The 22650-nt window shown below is 44.5% G+C and overlaps 1 long non-coding RNA gene and 1 pseudogene across 1 annotated transcript; one reads left to right on the top strand and one right to left on the bottom strand.

The window, feature by feature from the left end:
- The first annotated feature begins 1244 nt into the window (after positions 1-1244).
- LOC118596502 lies at positions 1245-18789 on the top strand. Its single transcript, XR_004946698.1, has 4 exons — positions 1245-1516; positions 4530-4594; positions 16022-16130; positions 18341-18789. It is a non-coding gene; the product is annotated as an uncharacterized LOC118596502 (long non-coding RNA).
- A 77-nt stretch (positions 18790-18866) lies between these two features.
- LOC118596571 overlaps positions 18867-22650 on the bottom strand; it is a 29104-nt pseudogene continuing 25320 nt past the window's right edge.

Below are 22650 nucleotides of genomic sequence, written 5' to 3'. Positions count from 1 at the left end.
GCTCACACCCCCTTATGCGGTAGACACGCTACATGTTTTCTCATTTAGAAACAGGCCTTTTCTTCTCTCAGGTCTTCCCAAATAGTCTAAAGGAAGCAGGAACCTACAATTTAAAAAGTAGGACCCATGCACAAAAAGGAGAAAACTTAAAAATCCATCTACTATGGACTGTGTTTTAATTTCCAACAGGCTGTGTATTTTAATAAATGCAGGCAATTAGGACCATGAAAAGAGATATTCAGAAAATACTATTTTCTTTCTATTTTTGGTGACCACATTGCCTTCATTGGTTTTTTTCCCCCCCTTAAACCACGTGGGTGGGACTAAAGAAAAAAAACCAAAGTAAGACAAGAAAGCATTTGCCTGGGTTTTTAAACCTTTCAATCTCGCATCTTTGTCTTGACCACGGGGGTCTCATCTGGGGGAATGCAAGCTACCTTTTCTGGCTGCGTTGAGCTGGCCCCCAATACTGCCAGTGTCAGTGGAACAGTATACGGGGATCTGGTATTCGGAGGTAGCCAGTGGCAGGCTCAGGGATCACCCCAGTCACCTCTCTGCCCAGTCCCAGGCCTTACTGGAAAAATTGGGAACCTTGAGTTTATTGCAAGCCAGAAAGCTTGCAGGGCAGGAGGCCCGAGGGTGAGCCCTGAGTGGAGCGGGCCCGGCGTCAGCTGGCTGATCTGTCTGGGCCACAGCTGCAGCTGCGGGGAGCGGAGCCCTTCTCGGACTCAGCTCCTTTCAGAAAACTTTTTTTTTTTCCTTTTCGGATGTGGTTTTCTTGTAATTAATCACTCATGGCCGCGCGTTCGCGGAACTGCTTCCCTATTCATCTTCCAGCCTCACTACGATCCACCGGAGTTTGGAAGGGGAAACTGGCTCATTTCTTAGGGGTGTCGTGGCTGTGGACCCTGCCGACGAGCCTCCCGGCTACTGCCCCCATCTTGCCCAAGGACCTTCTGGAAGGTCCGCTCCCGGTTCCAGATCTTCGGACCTGTGTGCCACGCTGGCCTTGAGCCATTTCAGGTCCAGGCTGCGGCCTGGGTGGTCCAGGTGCTCAGGGTGGTCTTTGCACACCACTGTTCCTTCGGGTTCCTTCTGCATCCCTCTGGTGCGAGCCTCTTTTCGCCCCACCCTTGGTCCTCTTTTGAGGACCTCCCAGGGCCTGTCTTGGCCTGGGGCACTAGAACATTCTGAAGTAGGAAAGGCAAACTAGCCAGGCTGCTGGACTGTTGGGTACTCCGAGGCTGGCTTCCCCTGGCTTTGGCTGTGCAGTGCCCTCTCGGGAAAGCCTGATCCCAGGCCCAAGCACCCTGCGGGCGGTGTTGGAGAGTCCCCACGTAGTGAGTGAACGCTAACTCAGTTCCCTATCTGTGTTTAATGCTCTCGCCGCTTCCGAGCCACGAACAGAAGCCTCCTACGCCGGCCTCAGCGTTAAGAACGCATCCAGATGTGGCCGGGACCACCCTGTGCCTCGGGTGTCTCCAACAGCGGCGCCGGCCGCCCCATGCCGAGCGAGGTGGGATCGGATATTCCCGTGTGTGGGTGTTGGTGGAGATTCCATGCTGCTGGGCGTGTGAACTTGAGTAGTGTCATAGCCCGATCTGCGGGACCCGGGAAACTTCTCAAGTCCGGGGGTCCCTGCGTCACCATGGGCTGCGATGCACAGGGCACTGGCCGGGTCGCGCTGTTGCTAGCTGGGGGTCCCCCGCGCTGCAGCGGGTTTCCCAGGCCGCAGCCCCTGGGCGACAAGGACACCCGCGCGTTCGCGGTCGCAGGGCGGGCGGAGCGCACACGCGGATGCTGTGCGTGGACTCGTCCCCGCGCCCATCCCGGAGGAGGGTCCTCTGCCCACCCGCGGCCCGGCTCGGCGCGGTTCCCACCAACTAGCGCTTCCTCCCTCGGTCAGCGATCCAGGCCTCTGGTCCAGCTGTCAAAACAGGGGGTGTCTCTTTCATTCTGGCTTCACAAAGTCCCAAAGGGGAACAGGGGGCCTTAATGCTTGTGTTTGGACACAAGCAATTATCCCTAATTATTCTTTTTCTTTTGAGCCTGCCCGTCCTGCGGGCGAGCCCGCCGCGGAACAGGCCCCGTAATCCTCCCCGGCCGGCGGATCTCAGTGGGTTCTGTGCGGCCGGAGGCCCGGGCGCTTTCATGTCACTGCGGGTTTAGAGCTGATTCAAACTCATTGCGATGGGGGAATTAACCCCGAGGCCCTGGCTTTCAGGGGCCTCTGATAAGAGATTATACGTGTTGATGGCAAGCTTTTCCTGGCAAAATGTTTTCAAAGAGCTTGGAGTTGTTAAATCAAAGCGCCATTGAATTGCTCGGGGCCGCCCCTTCCCCCTCCTCCCGCCCTTCCCCCAACTCCATCCTTTTTTCCCCTCTTCATCAGTCCGCCCCGCATCAGGACCCAGGACTGCCCACCGTGAGCGGCCCAGCCTCCCCAGAGCGGCACACCACCTTCTTGAGACAGTTTTCCTCCGTGCCTCACCCGGGGAGGACTGTTTTTGTAGGTGCCCGAGGCTCCCCTCTCCATGCAGGTCCCCCACACAGGCGCAAGCTCTGGCTAAGGAAAGCACGCCTCAAAGGAAGAACGTTTCTCTCCAAACATGTGTTTTGTAGAAAACGGAGGTGACAGAGTGGGATGACAGGAGAGAGGAAGGGGGGGGGATCTACCCCCAAGCCCTACCAGAGGTCAGAGGAGTCAGAGGGGAACCGCAGGGTTAAAATGTGCTGTGAGCCGAGTTCACACGTCCCAGTGAATCTCCTGGTCTTTTTAGGAGCGTCTGGCAACTGATGATGGAGGGTTGGAGGACTGTGTGGATGTGGATTCTGCACTGGTGAAGGTCTTCATCCAGAGAACCTCTTCCGATTGTAATTTACAAAGGGTTAATTTGTACTTTTCAGCTCCAAGCTCGAGTGCAGTGTTCCGAGAAGCAAAATTTGAACAAGAGATTAAAAAAAAAATTCCTCCAGGGGCTCAAGACGTTCTACATAGACTAGACAAATAATCTACCCTTGAGAAAAAGGAAGTACTTTTAAATGTGTGTGTGTGTGTGTGTGTGTGTGTGTGTGTGTATGTATGTGTGTGTGTGTGTGTGTGTGTGTGTGTGTGTGTGTGCATGCCAGGTGCACACAGAGCTCAGAAGGATGCTTTGGATACCCCTGGAATTAGAGTTACAGATGGTTTTGAGCCACCATGTGGGGTGTCAGGAATCAAATCTGGGTCCTCTGCAAAGGCGACAAGTATTCTTAACTGCAGAGCCCCAACACAGTATTTGTTTGTTTGTTTGTTTTTGCTTTTCGAGACAGCGTTTCTCTGTGTAGCTTTGCGCCTTTCCTGGTATTCACTTGGTAGACCAGGCTGGCCTGGAACCCACAGAGATCCACCTGGCTCTGCCTCCTGAGTGCTGGGATTAAAGGTGTGGCCCACCATCGACCGGCCCAACACAGTATTTTTAATGTGGAATCTATAAAACTGAAGACATTGTCTCTGTCACTTTATGCTCCCCCTTGCACACTTACCATACTGTGTTGTTTGTTTTCTGTAGCTAGACATCTTGATACCTAACACTCATCATTGGAACCCAGCCTTTTGCTGGTGTGCCTGCTCTGACACCTGGCTTGTTTTCCCTTGGATGCTTCCCTTGGGAGAGGGACAGCGGTGGAATGGTGTGTCCTGCTGGAAATGGCGTGGCTTGGGGAAGAGCTGACCTCCTGACTCTACAGTCCCATCTCTCAGGACTTGGCCTTGGCCACCATCTGCTGCCTATGTTCACTAGAGTATTACGGGGCCTTGGGTCTTTAGGTCGTTGGTGCTCCACCCATTCCTTCCTGTTTATTTTCTCTTGGGACTCTATCCACTCGAGTTCAATATGCCTGCCATGAGATGGTCCAAGTTATAACCAAACTTGGTGTTGAAAAGGCACCCATTTTGCCTGGCAGCTCCCAGAAGGATAAACTGGTTCCTTGATAGAGGTTTGTTTGCTTTGAGTTGATAACCTTTGATGTAGGAAGCAAAATTCAGTTATGGCTTTTTGTTTTATATTGCTATAGAGTTTTGGGCCCTGTGTCTCCTAGCCATTGGCTAACATGCACCTCCTCCTCCCCTGGTGCCTCCCAATCATCCTTCTTCTCCCTCCCACTTGTGTTATCTCTAAGAAACAAATATTCTGTTGGTGAAATTATTAAGGCCACTCCATGTAGTTAAAAGGAAAGTTTATTTTGTGGGGTAACTTACAAGTGAATGGATAGTTTACAGAGTCTGGGAAAGGTGTGGCACAGTCCGGCAGTGTTCTCTGGAGAACTCTGCTTTGTCTACCTCCAGTGTCCAGGGTCCAGGAAGCCTCTCCTCTTGATCCTGGGTCTTCAGCGTCCTCTCTCAGCCCCGCCTTGTAGACGTGACCGTTACCGAAGCCTCAATGGGGGTTGGAGCTTCCAGGTCAAAGCTGGAATGGTTACCCACTACAATATTCTTTTGTAATTTTAATCTATTTAAGTAATAATGTTTAAAATTTTGCAACTCACAGGCAACGGACCCAAAACCAGACTGAAGAGATTCTGTATAGCAAAGAAAATCTGCAACAATGAAGAGGTAAGCCATCATGTGAGGAGAAATATTTGCAAATCATTCATCAGATAAGGAAATGATATCCAAAATGTACAAGGAATGCAAAGTACCAATAGTAAGAAAAGAAATAACACAGCCTAAAAGATGGTCAAAGGACCTGGATTTTCCAAAGAAGATACGCAAATGAATGGGCAACAGATATATGAAAAATGCTCATTCTCTGTAAGTTACTATCAGATCCAACCAACCTGTTTCTGGAGATACACCTAAAGGCATTGAAATCACTGTGTCAAAGAGATGGCTGTGTCCCATCCAGTGTTTGTAGCTGCCAAATATCGGAACAGTTGAACTGTGTGCTCAGGGCTGGGGGGAACAGAACCAAAAAGAAACGGGAGTGACTGGTTACAATGGGGTTTCTTTTAGAAACAACAAAACGTTCTAAAATTGATAGTGGTCATGGGTGCACAACCCAGTGAAAGCACTACAACCTGTGGAATTCTGTCCTTTCCCTGGATGAACTGTCCGGCGTGGGAACGTTTTGTGTTATTGTTGTACCTGAGATCTCTAAAACTGTACAGAGGTTTCTTTGGTCACAGTCTAGAGGCTGAGCGGTCACAGGTCTTGGTGTTGCCCATTGTCTTGTGTAGGACTTCTCACTGTGTCATAACACGGCAAAGGAATCACGTAGCAAGACAGATCAAGCATGTTAGTGTGGGTTTCACTTCCTCTTTTTATAAAGCCACTAATGACATTTTGGGGCTTCATCTAGAGGCCTCTTCTAATCTTAATTCCTCCCCCACAGGTCTCGCCTCCAAATATCATATGAGTTTGTGGACCACATTTCAGTGAATGAATGATGGGGGTGAATACCTTCAAACCATAGTTTGAGTAGAAGTAAAACCAGGTTTGGTGATGAGCAATTGGAAGTTTTTCTAGAGAAGGCCAGCTTGAGATGACTTTTGGATAACCACCCACACAGGTAGAGGAAACAGTCACAGCTCTGGGTACCCAATGCATTGCTTGGCTGGTGTGAATGGAGTGATGGGGAAGGAAAGAATGAGAGTTGAAACCAGAGTTGAATGGGAAAGTGAGGTATGGGGGCTGAAGAGGGGGTGCTGTGAGCCTTCTGCCCCGTGAGGTATGGAGGGTCAAGCAGAGCAATCGCATGCCTTGACTCACTTTAAAGGCTCTCTAGTAATGGTATATATGTATGGAAATGTCATAATGAAATACATTGTTTTGTATGCTCACTTACATAATAAGGGATCTCAATGGCAGATAGGAAAGTGAGACAGGGAGATCAGTCATGAGGCTACTGCTGGGGTCCAGTCCAGAAACAGAAACTTAGAGGAAGGGATAGCAAATGAAACTAGTGGTCAACTGTCTGGTTTGGACCATAGTTTTAAACTTCCTGATGGGCGGGACATAGAGAAAGAGCGATGATGTTTCAGGGGATTGAAGGATGCTGTTGGGATGGGGAAATCCAGAGTGGACTCTGTGGGGAGAGAGTGGGAGCCCAGCTTGGGACATGTCCAGTTGCAGGTCTCTATTGACGAACGAAGTAGAGATGCCTATTAAGCAGCTGGATCCACGAATCTGGAGCGCAGGGTAGAGGTGTGGGCTGGAGAGGGAAATTTGGCAATTGTTGCATATTAACTACCAACCGTGTGAAGTCATGCATGTCTAAGAAAGAATAGAAAGTGCTCCTGCAATGGAGGAAGGCTGAAGAGCAGAGAACTGGTGGCATTCTAATGCTGAGAACTCAGAAAGATGTTCCAGCCGAGGGGACTGGGCACCAAGAGGCTCTAGTATCCTGGAAGTCAAGAAAGAAGGGTGTCCAGGAGCAGAGGGTGATCACCTATGCTTCTGTACGACCGAGATGGCTCCAAGTCAATTGAAAGGAGCCATTTGAAGGAACTGAAAAGGGGTAAGAGACAGGGGACCTTCATCACAAGCAGAAGGTGTGGAAAGGGGTGCTGATGAGTGTAGACAGTTCTTTCAAGGAATTTTGACATGAAGATTAGCAAAGAAATCAAATGGGCCAGCCAAATAAATGCCTTAGAGAGTGAAGGTGTTTGCTGCCAAGCCTGATGACCCAAGTTCAATCCCCAGGACCTGCATAACGGAGAGACCCGACACCAGCAGGTCACCCTCTGACTTACAAGAGTGTGCCTTGGCATATGCAATCGTGCACTCTCACCCACAGTAAATAAAATAAACAATCAATGTAAATAGAATAAATGTAATCTTAAAAAAAGACATTGGGTGGACCTGGTAAGAGAAGCGCATTGAACAAGAGGAATAAACCAGGCACAGGCAAATACTTCATGTGGTCCTTGATGTATAGAAGCTAACTGTTGGCCTGACAGAGGACAACAGTGAGTATCAGAGCTGAGCAGAGTGTGGGGAAGCAAGGGTGGGGCTGGAGGACACCAGTGTGCAGCACACAGTAACACAAGCAGGGAGACAGCAACTTACAGCGTCCGACCCTGAACGTAAAGTCAGCCAGTCGGATTGGCTGAGCGATTCTCTTCTGCAGGCTCAAAAGAGATGGACATTTGGATTTAAATGCAATCATGGTCTGGTCAGAAGCCTGTGATTAAGGAAAAAGGGACAGAGATACTGAGGAAATGAAGAGGAGTTTCAAGTGGGCAGAGGAGAGCCCCAGGCTTGAGGGGTGGTGGGGCGGTAGTGGAGTGGATGAAACGAGGGTTCTGATAGGCTAGAGTGTTTACAGAATTCAGAGAACTGGAAAGAAAGAGATGGGAAGGTAAGAGGTGATGTTCAATGAATGGATGGATCAAGTGGCAATTGTGGAGGACTCCCATCAGAAGGGGTGTCTATTGTCTTGGGTGCACTGGGAGAGAACAGTGGAGAGAAGCCTAGTGAGGCAGCCGCTAGAAACAGCCAAGAAATGGTGTGAGAATCCAGGAATCAAGAGAGAAAATAGCTTCTTGGGACTTTTCTTCTTTTCTTTGGAGCAGTTTGTGTAGTACTTAGATAACCATTTTTTTTTTTTTTTCAGTGATTGGGGGATTCTAGAGGAACATTCAGTTCTTTAATTTTTGTTTGGTTGGTTGGGTTTTAAGACAGAGTTTCTCTGTGTAGCCCTGGCTGCCCTCAAACTCACAGAGATCCTCCTGCCTCTGCCTCCCAAGTACTGGGATTAAAGGCGTGTGACGCTGCCGCCACCACCACCCCCTGGCCCAATTCTTTAATGTTTAATAAGTTATTTGGATGTTTAATGTCATCTGTAGTTTTGGATATCGTTTTTTTTTTCCCCTGGGGTTAATTATCATTTTGTACTCTTCAAATTTAGTGACATAACTTATTAAAATTATTGTACAATTTCAAAAATCTTTTCTTTATATCTGCATCTGCTCAATTTTTTTCTCAGTTTCTGTAATTGTCTACTTTCTAGCTTTAGAAAGTATCTTTATTTTATGTGTCCGATGTTTTGTCTCCCTGTATCTATGTGTGCCACATGCATGCCATGCTCAGGGAGTCCAGTGAGGGGGTCAGAACCCTTGAAACTGGAGTTACAGACTGTTGTTAGCCACCACATGGGTGCTCAGAACCCAGCCCGGTTCTCAGCAAGTACCCTTATCTTCTAAGCCATCTCTGTGGCCTTTTTTCTACTTTTTTAGGGGGAGATCATGTTCAAAGAAGTTTGTCTGTTTTATTAGCCTTTTCCAGTTTTGTCTTTGATGACTTTAAGTTTCAGTTATTTCTGCTGTTATTATTCCCTTCATTCTAATTCTTTGTAGGTATTCAGTGGAGAGCTAATAATGACATTGAGAAGTCTTTGTGTGTGTGTGTGTGTGTGTGTGTGTGTGTGTGTGTGTGTGTGTGTGTGCTGACTTTTGACCCAGTAGTTTATCTGGGTGTAGGGTTGGTTTTAGTTGTCTATTACAGATACTGTTCTGTGTTTTCTAGCTTCTATTACACTGGAGAAGTTTGCTAACACATCATCATTTTCTTTTTTTTAACAGTTGATCAATCTTTCTTCTTAGTAGCTTTTAAGAATTGGTTACTCATATTCATTATGACATATCTGAAGATGTCTTCATTTTGAAATACACTTTAATTTTTGAAACCATTACCACCTTGTATTATTTTTAAAAGGTTCTTAATCTATTATTTTGTTTGTACAAAAACACGTTTGTGTGTGTGTGTGTGTGTGTCTCTGTGTGTGTGTGTCTATGTGTGTGAGTGTGTGTGTCTGTGTGTGTGTGTCTGTGTCTGTGTGTGTCTATGTGTGTGTGTGTGTGTGTCTATGTGTGTGTGTGTCTGTGTGTGTGTGTGTCTCTGTGTGTATGTGTCTGTGTGTCGGTGTGGAGGCCAGAGATAGATCTCAGGTGTCATTCCTCAGGTATTGTCTACCTTGATTTTTAAGGCAGCGTTTCTCACTTCACTGGGACTTGCTGATCAAGTTAAGATGGTTGGTCACTATCCCACCCTGCCTCCTCTCTACCCTTTTTATTGAGACATATGTCACATTCTATAAATTTCAAGCATATACTATTCAGACCAATGGTTTTAGGATGATCATAGTCATATGACCATTGCCTCCCATTTTCTTTGAATATTGTTTCCCCACCATTTATTTTTAAAGGTTTTATTAGATTTTTTAATTTTTTAAACTACATTTTAAAGTTAGTTATTTTGCATGTGTATGCTTGTGCACATGCATGTGTATGTGTGTGTGTGTATTGTGAGTGTGTGTGTGTGTGTGTGTGTGTGTGTAAATCAATAGGTAACTTTTAGAAATTGGTTCTTTCCTTCTACTGAGTGGGTCCCTGGGATCAAATTTGGTCATCAGGATTGATGGCAGGTGTCTGTACCTACTAAGCCATCTCACTGGCCCTCCATGATTTTTATTCTGACTGTGGTGTCCATTTGAGGCATATGTTACACTACAGGGGTTTGAAGGAGCCTAACTAACATATAACACCCTTTTCCTGTACTGAAAGTCAAAATTAACTGAGTTTGTTAGGCAAGGAAATTAGACAGATGTAAATAAAAAGAGCAGTTTTATAGCTAATAAATGCAGGGTTTGAGGATGTGGGTTGGATGTGTGGAAACCATGGGTTTCTCAAAACTAAAGCTTGGTTAGACTACCCACGCTCCCTGCCACAGACAGCACGGAATTGCCACATGCTCCCCATATGGAGGTGCCCCATGAAATGTATTGCTGAGTTCTAAGTTGGAAAGCATGTGCTCTGTGGGCAGGCTGGCTTCCGGAAAGGAGGCTAAGAACCATGGGCCTGCTTTACCCCAACTCACCAACAAGTTCAGTCATTGTGACAATCAAGAGTTCACAATGGCATTGTCCCTCTGAATGCATCGGAGGTGGCCGGGATATTCCATGAAGCACAGTTCTGGCACCAAACCCAACAAATGCAAACAACAAAACTGTATGTATTATTTCATGTTTAACTAAAATTACCCATCATACGTATGAGCGTATATGTATACATATGTGTATGGTTTAAATGAAGTTATGCTATTTGGCAAGATAATGCTCCCCTCAAGAGCACTAGACTCTCTAACAAACATCCCAGCAACAGGCTTGAGAAACCTTCTCTCAAGTTGTTGGTTAGGGGACTCCCCATTGCTGAAGACACCATGCACTTCAAGGCCTAAGACTTCTAGGTAGGAATCCAACTGGATCTGACCTACAAAAGCCCCCCCCCCCCCAGCAGTAGTTTTCACAGTACCAGGAAGTGCTTTGCAAACTGCCAAGAGAGGAAAGCATTTGAGAGTGCTACCCAGGTGTAACCCTATGAACCACAGCAACAGCCAGCCCGGTAAGACACCTAAAGGTGCGATAGCGGTATGTCTTGGAGGTGACTAGCAGCTGTCCCATTGATTTTAAGGCCCCTTGACAGAAAGGAAATCATGGCGGCTACTACAAACCTCGCCTATCGTTCATGGCTAGTAAGGCCATATAGGTCTCCGTGGAAAACCTACTTCCGCCGCTTCCCTAAACCAGTATAATTCCACCTAGGTGCACTCTAGGTGCTTATCCTCACGCTCACAAGTGAGTGCGGCTCTCACCACTCATCAAAATTGATCTTTTCCTCAGCAGACAGAGGACACTACAGAAAGCCACAGCTAGTCAAAAACGCAGAGAACTCTGCACTGAGCAACATCCCTACCTCCCCCAACTGTACATTAGGGTCACTAAGAGAGACTGTGATAATTTTAACATGCAATCAAATTCAAACCTACAGAGAAAAGAGAAGAGAAGGCTATTTCCTTGAGCCAATATCTAAAATTATCTGGAGATGCATTCAACACGTTAACTTGAAAATCTGCAACAACAATTGACCTCAATTACGTTAAGATTCTTGAGACATTTTAGATAATACAAGAGAAGAAATTAAAATGGCATAAATAAATATTGCATATAGACAGTCAAAATGTCATTTTTGGTAGATGATTATGCACCAAGAAAAGACCAAGGAAACAACAAGAGACCGCTCTGAAGAAGAGTCAACAGAATAAATGTCCATTATCCCAAGATTAATGTACAGTTTTAGCGCAATCCTAGTTAGAAACTCAACACGAATTTTCCTGATGCTCTGTGAAATGTTTCTTTTTCATTTTCTTTCTTTCTTTCTTCCTTCCTTCCTTCCTTTCTTTCTTTCTTTCTTTCTTTCTTTCTTTCTTTCTTTCTTTCTTTCAGTTTTGGTTTTCCCAGACAATTTCTTTGTGTAGGTTTGGGTGGCCTAGGATTAAAGACATGTGCCACCACTGCCCAGCCAATGAAATTTCAATAAAATTGATAAAAAAAACATAAATTCATAAGAAATGCAAATCACTTTTATTTGTTTGCTTATTTATTTAGAGACAGAATCCTGCTGTGTAGCCCTGGCTAGTCTAGAACTCACACTGTAGCCCAGGCTGGCCTCAAACTCACAGAGAGCTGCTTGCCTCTGCTTCCTGAGTGCTAGGATTAAAGGTGTGCACCACTACAACCTGCTCAAATCATATTTTAAAAAAGAGGAGCTTTGGGCATATGTTGTTGAAACAATAATAAAATTAAGATCCAAATATTGAAGCAACACTACACAGCTCTTTGTTGTGGGATATTTGTATACTGTGTGAAGGTGCATTGCTGTGCCTGGTATAACAAAAAGTTGCATGGCCAATAGCTAGGCAGGATTTCTGGGGAGAGAAAGGAAGAGGAGGAAGAGTCTAGGTTAGGGAGACTCCAGGAGACACCAAGAGGAAACAGGAAATAGAAGAGAGGTAATGCCACATGATAGAACGTAGATTAATACAAATGGGTTAATTTAAGTTATAGGAGCTAGTTAGGAACAAGTCTAAGCTCTAGGCTGAGCTTTCATAATTAATAAGAAGTCTCTATGTCATTATTTGGGAGCTGGCTGTCAGGACAGAGACAGACTCGTTACAGCTGTCGATTAAACAGAACAGAATACTCCCAAATAAATCTTTGCATGCCTCATAATGTAAAAAAAGGGGTTAAACATCATAGAACGGTGTAACAGCACAGACCCTTTTGAAAACTGGTTACAAATTATAGGGGAATAATATAGGAATGTTCCCACCATTCTCCTTACAGTGTTAAGTGAAAAAAAAACTAAGGCAAAAAGAACACAAGAATTATGGGAACAAACACAGAAGCAGAAATGAATACTTAGCTCCTTGGAAACTGAATATGTTATCTGCTTTGAAGCAACTGAAAGAATCACAGAGAGAGGATGAATGGATTTAGTTCTACTAAAATGTCTGCAGTTCTGTTAAAAAAAGAAGAAGATAGAAATGAAAAGGCATGGTGACACCCACTTGCAGCCTGAGCATGCTTACTTGACTCTGACCAGAAATAGAGTTAGTATGTGTAACCCTACAGAGGGCTCCCTCGGAGTGGAAAAATAACTTGTGCTGTGTGTGTACAGTAGAATTCAACTTGGCCATTATAGTGAGCAAACTGCATCTCTTAGTTTGTCAAAATATGTAGTACTGAGTCTAAAAAGAGCTAAGAAAGCTCTTTAGAAAATTATGAGTCATATAAAATTGGGGGAATCACACATGAGTACTGTAGTGTGTGTGTGTGTGTGTGTGCGCGCGCGTGCACGCACATATGTGTGATAACTAAAGTGTAGAAGGGAGAGGCAGAGCTACCCTTGGCACAATGAGTAGAAACAAGGTCTTGGAGGGCGTCAAAGGAGCTTTATATGTGTTATGCTTCCATACATTTGAAATACATTAGAAAGTACTCAGGGGAACTGGAGGATGTGGCTTGGCTGGAAGAGTGTGTTTGCCTACCCTGAATAAACCACATGTGGTGGCACATGCCTATAATCCTAGCATTCTGGAGTTGGGACAAGGAAGTTTGGAAGTTCAAGCCTGGGGCTGGAGAGCTGGCTCAGTGGGTAAGGACACTGGCTGCTCTTCCAGAGGAGCTGGGTTCAGTTCCCAGCACCCACATGGCTGCTCACAACTACCCATAATTTCAGTTCCAGGGGATCCAAAGCCTTCTTTTGGCCTTCTTGGGCACTTCATGAATGTGGTGCATATACACACTCAGACACAAAATTTAAATAAGTAATCTTTAAAAAAATGAGAAGTTAAAGGTCACCCTCTTCTATACGGTGAGTTTGAGGCCAGCCTCAGATGCCTGAGGTCCTCACTCAAATAAATAAATATATATATATTTCTAAGACAAACCAACCAACCTCACAAGATATGTATGCGAAAACCACACAAACAACCCATGAAAAGGAAATACACACACAGGTAAGATTTATAACCTCCTTAGCAACCAAAGAAATTTAAGTTAAGTGGAATACCAACCACTTTTAGTAAGTTAAAAAAGAAGTGTGTTTCTCACATGGTCTACAAATCAGTATGGTGCTTTAAAAGAGCCATATGGCGTGTGAAATCTTGAAACTTCAGAGAGCCCTGTGTGGCTGGCCAGAGCAGGACATCAAGCAGGGCACAGGTTGGGGCGGAGTCTTTTTCTTTTCCATCTTCAAGTCCTTACTCACTGTAGAATCACAGTCTCAAATCTCAGGAGCAAACTTCTCTTTGAAAGAGTTTCAGACTTCAAAACAAAGGAGCTTCGTGAAAGCGGCGGAGAATGGAGTCTGGGCCTTAATGTTTCCCAAATAACCAGCTCCTAATCCGTAAATGCCCCTCAAATAAAACTTCTAATTCTCAAATAGCTTCCAAATCCTTAAACTTTCCTCAAAACAGTCAAGACAATTCACAGCCCTACAAATCAAATCCAGACTTTTGTTGAGCTCCGCCTCCGGTTCACTCATTAGCATATGGGGCATGCGCACAAGTGTGCACGGACACTCTCCACACACACACACACACACACACACACACACACACACACACGAGTTTACTTGTGCTTTTTGTTTGAAAGGGCTTGTCAGTCAAGACAGAATTCCTCTTTTGTGAACAAGCACGTCTCTTCTACACCAGGGACATACCCTACGCCGCCGCCAGCGACTGTCATCGACAGTCGGCTTTCCCCATTTGTTTTCAAAGAGAATGGCATCCGCAGGAAAGGAGATGTTGGAGCAGCAGGAGGCATTCTTATTTTGTTTTTCTGTTTTCACAAGGGAGCCCTAAACGTACTGAATTTCTGGCTCGCCTCAGCTCCTACAGCTGCTTCTTGGGGACCCCAGTCTTCTGTGGGGCTCTTTATCTCCTACCCTTCCAAGGCGGCTAAAAAGAGGAACAGCAAAGAGAAAGTTGCACGTCCTTTCAAAGTCTAAATATTTGAGTTCCTGAGTCAACAGAGGCGGGTTTGTGTGACAGTTCTCACCAATTCATGCAAAATGGGGCTTTCAAAGGAAACTAAAAGGAAGGCTGGCAGATTGCAGGTTCAAAGACAGAGAACGGCCAGGATCTATACACTGACTTTGAGGGAAGACTGGAGGATGCCAGAGGGTAATAAGGCTTTAGCTGGAGCTAAGGTGGGCTGAAGTTCATTACCCGCTCAAAGCAGGTGCTGCAGGAGGGTGAACCACTTTCGCTAAGCCTTAGCTGATGAGTTGATGGCACGAAAGGACTAGAAAGAACGACTTGTCCCCACAAGATGCACTGTGTGACCAGTGCTGTTCATAGCACTGACCTGGACTAAATCCGGTCACCTTCCCCAGAGCCAGAAACCTATATGAAGGCAACTTAGCACTCCCACTTTACAGCCCAAGAGGCTAAGGCATGGGGAGATTGCTCAAGGCCACATAGCTAGGACGCTGCAGAGAGGCTGCCTCCAGGTGTCCCAGCACACTAGAAACCTCACTCCAAATACTTGGTAAGAAACCAGATGGGGAGAGGGGAGAAGAGAATTAGGTTGGATGATGCACTGAGTGAATTGCTTGCAGGTGTCTTGAGGGAAGCAGGCTCAGCTGCTTCCAGTTGCAGGCTGCGTAGTTGAGTAAAGCACATGCTCCGTCCCCACAGGGCCTCTAGTTTCTGTGGACATAAACTCAGGACAGGTTGGAGCTGGATCCTACTGCCCTGGCCCTAAGGGGGTCCACTGTTAAATATTCAGAAAAAAAATTTAACATCGACCTTTTATTTTGGAATAGTTTTAGATTCATAGAAAAATTGAAAAGACGGTAAACCAATTTCCATGTGTTCCACAGTTTCCTATTATTAACACTTTACATTAATGTGGTATATGTTACATTTAATAAACCCTTATCCATACATTATTCTTTTAAAAAAGAACCTTTTTGAGTTAGGATGTGCAGTAATGAGTTTCATCACAGCAGATGCATATCTGTATCATCATAAATTTTAAACACTGTTATTTTTCAGTCTCTCCCCCAACTATTGTCTCTGGGTCTCCCTCCCACACAGCTTTTTGTTGGAGTTATTTGGTTGGATTTTTTTTTTCCGTTGCTGTTTTGTTTTGAGACATCATCTTGCTATGTAGCCCTGATGGTTCTGGAACTCTCTATGTAAGATCAGGCTGGCCTTGAACTCATAGAGATCCACGTCTCTGCCTCACGAGTACTGCAATTAAAGGTGTGTGCCATGGCCACCCATTCCCTTAGTTTTTACCTAGTTCTTTCTCCTTTCTATTCCAGAATTGCATCTAGGGTACCTCATTGTATATTATTATTTTTCTTAGACTGCCGCAGTTTCTCAGACTTTACTTGTTTGGGAGGGCCTTGACAATTTTTTATTTTAGGTCTATGAGTGTTTTGCTTGCACATATGTGTGGTGCTTTGCCTGTGGAGGCCAGAAGAGGGGGTCAAATCCCCTGGAACTGGTGTTACAGAAAGTTGTGAACCACTATGTAGGTGCTGGGAATGAAACTTAGGTCCTCTGGAAGAGTAGCCAGTGTACTCAACCACTGAATCATCTCTCCAACCTCCATCTTGATAATTTTCACAAGTATGGGTCAGTGTTTTAAACAAAGTCCTTTAACTGTGATTTTTTGGCTTTTTTTTATAGGTTGGCTTGAGGAATATATGTTTTGGGGAAGAAGATCCCATCCATGAATTGGCGTTGTCATCATGGTCTGTCAAAGCTACAGGTGCCAACGTGACTCATGACTGTTGAGGTAAACCTTAAAGACCCACTGAGGGAGTCAGCTTTCCTCACTGTAAAGTTCCCATCTTCCCCACCTCTACTGTTTGGAAGAAAGCCATTAGATACAGGCCGCACTTACAGAAAATAATCAAGTGGCTTGAATTCCACATGGTGGGAGGGTTTGCACCACAGCAGGCAGCAGACTTTATGAACCAGGGACTTAGGGGAGAGCTAGTCTCCCAGCCCACCACTTGTACAACTTGGGGTCACTCCTCAGAGATGATTGGTGAGACAGGCAGAAAAGGGGCAACAAGGTCAAGGGGCTCAGAGGGCAAAAGTAAAGGTCCAAGGCTTGGCATAGACGTGCAGCCCCAGGAACCCAACTGAGACCATTCCCAAAGGATTTTAATGGGCAGGAACCTTGATTGATCTATTCTCCTCCCCCCTTTCCATCTATTGAGTGACAGCTACCATCTATTGAGTGACAGCTACCATCTATTGAATGACAGCTATCATCTATTGAGTGACAGCTACCTATTGAGTGGCAGCTACCATCTATTGAGTGACAGCTACCATCTATTGAGTGATGATAACTACCATCTATTGAGTGACAGCTACCATCTATTGAGTGACAGCTACCTATTGAGTGACAGCTACCATCTATTGAGTGCTTCTTCATTATAGGTATTCTCATATATATCAGTCCATCTAAGCTTCCCAGATCCCCATTTTACATATAAGGAAAAAGACCCAGTGATTTACCCAAGAGCAAGACCAGCAAACAGCCAACCAAGGTCTAAACTCTGTGGGCCTCCAGCCATGCTATTCTCTATTTCATTTATTCCTCTTGTCTGGAACATTAGTTACTCCTCAGATCCCTTTCAAGATGGCAGAACTGTGACTGTTGGGAAGCTGCAGAACTTGATTAGTGTTGGGAGTGTACTGCCATTTCCTCTTTAGTGTTTCAACATGGATCACGCTCATGGACATGCATAAGAACTGGAACTGTAGGTTCCAGAAGTTTCTCTCTGGGCCAGGCAACCTGGGCTGCAATTTTACTAACCAGTCCTTCCAACCCAAATTTCTCTCTTAATACTATTTTCTTATTCTTTTTAAAAATATGAGTATACCATAGGGAACATTATGAATCCCCAAGCTTTGTAGATCGATTGAACTCTATAGTGTCATTATGATTTAATTTGATGCATGATTTCATTCTTTTCTGAAGCATTCTTTAAGGAACTGACTTATAAGAACTCAGCACTATAATTAACCAGTAGGGATTGGGGAAATTCTATAAGATTGTACAGTCTGTATAGATACTGAACAAATGCATATAAAAATGTAATATATTTCATTTGAAAAGCCCAAGCATGAAGATCACTTGGACTTCTTATCCAAGGCAAATGAAGTGCTAATCATCTGTCTTCATGTCAGTCATTCATGGAGTTTCAAGTGATTTCAGGATAAATAACCTGAAAGGAGGGTTAGAAGTTTAAGATGGGACCTGTCCAAATAGTAAAGAACATTAGAGGCTTTAGTAAACGTAGATTACTATTTTCAACTGAGATTTCATTGGTCAAGATGATATTCAGAATTGTTATTAAGTTGTGCTAACGTTTTTTCTGACTTTCCTCCTCTCAGATCACAAAGACCCTTCAGATAGAGCTGAAGAGGTGGGCTAGTACAGGAGTTACATCCCTTTTCTTTTGGTTTTTCATTCCGTTCTCTTTCCTTTCCCGCTTCCTAGCAACCCCCATCCCCACTATCTCCTTCATAGAGATTGGTCCAAGATGATTGACACACAGACAGGCACCTGGCCAATGGGGAATCAATTTCTGTAGCTGAGTGTATCAACCTCCTTAGACTAAATTACCTCTGGACAAAGAGACTGAGCCATCTTGTGAATGGATGGTGATGGGCTGAAGGTCAGGTGGAGCCAAGGTTCAACATACTTAGTTCATATTGCTTCCATAAATCCTATAAATTCCACAGATTACCCGATGGCCTGTTTTTGTCTGTCTCCATACACCCACAGCGTGGAACTGCATCTTATTCACTGTGCTCCAGATGTCAACATGGGGGCACACTCAAAAATAATAATGAAAGTGAAATCTGTTGAACGTTTGTAATGTGACAAGTAGCTTACAAAATTAGCTTGTTAATTCTCAAAATAATCCTAAAATGCAAATCATAGTGTGATGCTCAGGGGCATTGATTACATTGCCTTGGTTTGCACAGATAACTAGTGATGTGAGAGCTTAAGTGTGAACCCAAGTATCCTGACCCCAAAGAAGAATAGAGAGCCCCACTGCATGCTGGATAACTTCCTGTCACCTCTGAGAGAAGCTCGGAAATTTCGCCTACATCTGTGCTCCAGTCCACAATTTGAACCACTGAAGTACTGAAGGGGCCACAGGTGTCGTACCAAAGCCCCCTGGGATTGCAAACCCCAAAGACAAACACCACTGAGGTATTTGTTAAACACCTAAATCAGCATGTCTCTTCTTGGACATGAACACGGAGCTCCAGGAGTTTCGGGCTCGAGCCAGAAGGTTTCTGTTTTAACTGCTGTTGGTTCTTGTCTTTTGGTATGAGTCTTAAAAAGACCATCTCCACTTTACTACAAGTCAATTTTGCTTAAATCAGGACTGTCCAACAAAAACATTGTTAGATATTCATGATTTGAATTCCGGTGTGAGAATTAAATTATGATACACATTAAAAGCCATGTGATGTTTGTTTTGTAATAAATAAGGCCCTGACATTACTCGTTAGTAGCCTTATGAAGATAAACTATTAGTTCTGCCCTTTCCCCCTTCCTCTGAATTCCAGTGAAGATGGTTGTTGTTCCAGGGATGTACTTCCTGGGATTCCCCGATTACTCCAGGCATCCTCTCCCTGGGTGATGTCTTTGCTCTTGTTTGCATCTGTGTGAGGGAATCCAGTGGCCTGACCTGTCTGCCACCCAAACAGACCATGGAGATTTAGTCCAGGCTTGTGTTTGCCTCCTTTTCACAGAGCAACACTGGGCACACCTCTGCACAAGCATCTTCTTAACATCACCCTTTTTATTCACTCCCCGCTGGCTGTCACCACACAGGCTACAACTGGAAGCCTGATGATGTCCCTCCCAGTTCTTGTCTTAAGGAAGGCTGGGAACTTCAAAGTAGGTCTCAGCTGGGCACACCTTTAATATCAGCTCTTGGGAGGCAGTGGCAGGCAGAGCTTTGTGAGTTCAAGGCCAGCTTGGGCTACAGAGTGAGTTCCAGGCCAGGCAGGGCTACTTAGAGAGACCCTGTCTCAAAACAAAACAACAAAAAATCTAAAGTAGGTCTTGATTTTCAAAAATTCAATGCATAATTATTTCATTAAATCCATTACATCTACACATATTCTGTTTTTAAATGAGTATAATCTATGAAATGTTCAAAATGATAGCCTTAATTATACCCTTGTCAAGTCTGTCATGTACTTCGACTCTTATCAGCTCCCTCTCCTCCTTCCCCCTCCTGCTCCTTCCCTTCTTCTTCACGTCATACGTGTGTAACATGCACCACACACACACATACACACACATATATACACACATGTATATATACATACACATATATACATACACATGTATATATATACACACAAAATATACACACACATACACACATAAACACACACATATATACACACATATACATACACACATACACACATATACAAACATGTATATATACACACACAAATATACACACATGTACACACATATGCATACACACACATATATACATACATATACACACACTATATATACACACATATACATACATGCATATATTCACACACATATACCCACACATAAATACACACATATACACACACTATATATATACACACACATACACACATGTACACACATATGCATACACACACATATATACATACATATACACACACTATATATACACACATATACATACATGCATATATTCACACACATATACCCACACATAAATACACACATATACACACACTATATATATACACACACATACACACACATATACACATATACATATATTCACACACACATATATATACACATATACACACACACTATATAATCACACATACACATACACACACACTGTCTAGATATCACCTGTGAGAGAAGACATAGATTTGTCTTTCTGGATCTGGCTTCTTCACCTACTCTGCTAACCCTTAGTTCATTATCCTAAAAAATGACAGTTTGTTTCGTGGCTGAAGAAAACTCGGTTGTGTAAATACCACGAGGCTGAAGTGGCTGACAGCACCTCACCAGCTCTGACAGTGACAGTCACAAAACCCTGATATCATAACGGTATTTGTGGCCTTAAGTATTCTATGAACTGCCAAAATCTGACTGAGCAGACTGGAGACCCCTGAAGAAGTGCAGAGGGGGATGCTGCAGGCACTGGGGAGGGAGCCCTGGGTGAGGCCTTCTCAGCCTTCTCCTGGGGCTCTCCAGATTGCCATCTGCCAACTCTTCTCCATGTGAATGCATTTGTGTTCGTGTGTTCATGTGTGTGTGTGTGTGTGTGTGTGTGTGTGTGTGCGCGCGCGCGCATGCACGCATACATACAGAGGGATAGCTAATTAGATTTCCATCACTACCCTTTTGAGACAGGGCATCCATCCCTGCAGTCCAGGGTGTCCGAGTGCTCGGATTACAGGTGTGGGATTCCTATGTGCCTGAAAGAAAGCGTTGTATTGCCTGCCCCTGCCTTCCAAAGGGCTGACCCTGTGCTCTTTTCATAATCTCCTGTCTTGCCATTGGCTCTCTGGACTCTGGTTGGCTCATCTCAGAATCCTCATTTGGTCAATGCCCGCTACTTTCTAACGGTGTGCTTGCAGACCTTTGCCAAGCTGCAGACCGAAATCCCCCCTCTCACGTCCAGCCTCACTCCCACACGCAAGGAAAACTTTCCTTCTTTACTGTGTTCTTCTCTTCCCTCCTTTTTCACCCCCAAGAGAAGCCCCTGCATCTACTTATGGACAATGTTCTAGAACTTACCCTGCCAGAATAATTTTCCTAATGGGAAATCTAATGGGGCCTCCCACTGACAGAGAAGACCACCCCATCTGCAGCTAGGGACGAGAGACACTCCCAGCCCAGATGTAAAGAAATATAGCAGATCATGGCTTGGTGTATACGCATTGCTTATTGAATATTTGAGCATCTTTTCTGAAGATATTTCTATTGAGCTCACTGGTGGAGTCAACCATCTGGAAAACATCAAGCCTCACCCCACTGAGGTAAACCCCTATTGCGTATTTTCCCTTTAATGTGAGCCCAGTGGGCATGCAGCGTGTATCTCTATGTTTAGCACAGTTCCTTGCCAAGGCAGTTCTCGAACATATGACACTCTCTAAATAAATCAGTGTTGTACAGATCCATTGACCACCCCTCCTAATTGATGCTAACAGTTCATTTAAATGGGGCTCTGAAGAACCTCATGACTTCTTGATGTGAGGTCTCTTTTACATTCTGAAGCAGTGAACTCCAGCTTAAGGGAATAAGCAATGTGAAGCTTCACTTGTTGGCCTGAGGTACAGCCCAGTGGCAGTGTGTATGCTAAGTATACAGTAAGGAGTTAGGTTTGCACCAGCATACTGTCCAAAGAAACCCCCCCAGATCTACTCTTTAATTTTCATTAAATACTGGTTTTTTAAAATTTGACCCAATCTTGCCCAAGATACAGAAATAAACATTGGTCTAAATCCATTCTCAGTCCATTCTCAAGGACACAGGGCAGGCAGTGTACCAATTGAACTAATATAAATTGAAAAGACCATCTAAGTTATTCAAGATAAATGAACTAAGATGAAAATTTATATTTAAATAAGGGAAATGCTCATGTTCCTTTACCATCCTTGTGTTCTGAGGTGTTAATAAAGTGAATTTCTGTTCTCTGAGTGCTTAGGATGTGCGCTAGTTAGCCAATGGTAAAGAAATTGTCTGAAGATAGAGAAAAAAACCCACATTTTTATTAAATATTATTGTGGTTAGTCTACTGACCGGAGAGCACTGGACCCTCTCACTTCTTCCTGAGAACACACAGCAGCACATGGAGCTAGCTCTGGGGAGAGGGGACACTGGGTACTGTGTTATGCCAGTGTCCTACAATAACATGTTTCAGGCTACTGCATTGAAAAATTACCCCACAATTTGGTGACAAACTAATTTTTTCCTATTCTCAGTCAGTATTGCAAAGAACTGTTGACAAATGACTCTAGGTAAAAGGGTTAGAAGTGAGATTAAGCAATGAGGGAGAGCCAGGTTGTGGTGACATTTTATCTGTGCACCCCAATAAAGCTCATCTGAGGATCAGAGGAAAAAGCCACCCACTATATTAAACATAGAGGTCAGACAGTGGTAGCATATGCCTTTATCCTATTTCTTGGGAGGCAGAGATCCTTCTGGATCTCTGTGAGTTCAAGGCCACAGTGGGAATAGAGCCAGGCGTGCTGGTATATACCTTTAATCCCAGCACTAACCATAAAAATCTAGAGGC

This window comes from Onychomys torridus, chromosome 15, assembly GCF_903995425.1.
Source record: "Onychomys torridus chromosome 15, mOncTor1.1, whole genome shotgun sequence".
Taxonomy (NCBI): Eukaryota; Metazoa; Chordata; class Mammalia; order Rodentia; family Cricetidae; genus Onychomys; species Onychomys torridus.
The sequence above is the reverse complement of the archived record's forward strand: the minus strand, read 5'-3'. Positions and strand labels throughout refer to the sequence as shown.